This window comes from Terrapene carolina, unplaced genomic scaffold (genome assembly GCF_002925995.2).
Source record: "Terrapene carolina triunguis isolate 2854851 unplaced genomic scaffold, T_m_triunguis-2.0 Scaffold1097, whole genome shotgun sequence".
NCBI classification, from domain to species: domain Eukaryota; kingdom Metazoa; phylum Chordata; order Testudines; family Emydidae; genus Terrapene; species Terrapene triunguis.
Genome location: NW_020665448.1, coordinates 1 through 1753, shown reverse-complemented (window position 1 = coordinate 1753; position 1753 = coordinate 1). Strand labels below are relative to the sequence as shown.

At 42.2% G+C, this 1753-nt stretch overlaps 1 pseudogene; it reads left to right on the top strand.

Annotated features, from left to right (window-relative positions):
• The first annotated feature begins 328 nt into the window (after positions 1-328).
• Positions 329-1272, top strand: LOC113408224 (annotated as a pseudogene).
• The last annotated feature ends 481 nt before the right edge of the window (positions 1273-1753 follow it).

The following is a 1753-nucleotide window of genomic DNA, read 5'->3' as shown; positions in this document are numbered from 1 at the left end:
GTAGATATGCTTTAAGTTTCCGTGTGAATCTTGCTGCTTCCCACTAACAGTTGCTTAGTGTGCTTTGATTTATTGTAATTTAAAACAGGAGTAGTTTGATGGGAACTTTTTAGTGAGTGGTAACAGTGCCCACACTGACACACACTGCACTGTAGATTCGCACTTTGGCTTGCCACACACTGACACTTCATCTAGACAGGGCCATTGACATGCATTACAACAGGGTAAGGTGTTACAGTCCTGCGCTTGAACATTCAAGTTTGTGTAGTATCTAACTGAGTTCAGCATTTTAACTGCTTGCCTCCAATGTTCTCTTATTTCTTGGCAGATGGACCTCATGACCAGTAGAGAAACAGAAAACCAAACGAGTGTGCAAGAGTTCATCTTACTGGGCTTTCCTGGCTCTTGGTATTTCCGGATGTCCCTTGTTGTGCTGTTTTCTGTGATGTACATGCTAACGATCCTAGGGAATGTGTCCATCATAGCTTTAGTGTGGACCCACCCACAGTTCCACACCCCCATGTACTTCTTCCTCTGCAATCTCTCCTTCCTGGAGATCTGGTTCACCACAGCATGTGTCCCCAAGGCTATTGGTGTCATGCTAGGGACAAGCCAAACTATCTCTTTCACTTTCTGCCTCCTGCAATTGTTCTTTTCCCTCTCCATGGGTTCTACAGAATGTTTCCTCCTGGCTGTCATGGCCTATGACCGCTATTTGGCCATATGCCACCCATTGCGCACAGCTCCCTCATGAACAGCACCATCACTGTTCGGCTGGCCCTTATCTCTTGGCTGTGTGGTTTCCTGGCTATCTCTGTGCTGGCATCTCTAATAGCCAGGTTGTTTTTCTGTGGCCCTAACATCATCAATCATTTTGTTTGTGACATAGATTCCTGGATAGCACTCTCCTGCACTGACACAAGCCTCATTGAACTGGCAGCATTCATTATCTCAATCATTGTTGTCGTGGTCTCATGCGCGATAACACTGGTCTCCTACTTTTACATCATCTCCACCATCTTGAGAATCCCATCAGCCCAAGGCTGGCAAAAGGCCTTTTCCACTTGCTCTGCCCATCTCACTGTTGTGACTATCTGGTACGGCTCCATCACTTTTCTGTATGTCAAGCCTTCTGCACAAAGCTCATTGGATTTGAATAAAACAATCAAGATCTTTAGCACTGTTGTAACTCCGATATTAAACCCTTTCATTTACACTTTAAGAAACAAAGAGGTGAAGGAAGCCCTGGCAAAGGCATTCAGTAGGATGTGAAGTCATTTTCAAACAAGCTGGATTTAGTAGAAATTTAGTCAAAAGGACCAAAACATTCCTGAAGGTCATGAATCTAGTAGAAAATTAGGAAAAAGGGTTGATGCAGAGAATTTCAAAGGGCAACCAACTCCTTTTTTCTTAAAATGGGAGTCAGACACCTAAATCCTCCCTTAAATGCTAATCTACTTTCTTTGTGCAGGAGATTATGTCTTTGCTTTTTAGCTTTCCTCATTTGCAGTAATAAACTGCTACTTTTTTCTTGGATGAGATCAAGTTATTGACTGTTGTCCACTGATCTGATCTTGGAGGGTTTATAGTTTGGGTAAAATATAATCTAGCTGTTAAGCATGCTTATAGAAATAATAATGGAAGTTCTGGAGCTGTAATGTGAAGCACAGGATATACAAATCTGTAATACAAAATATATGTATTAAAAGTAGGCTGGCTCTAGGTTTTAATCATTAATTGTTAAGGGGTTAGA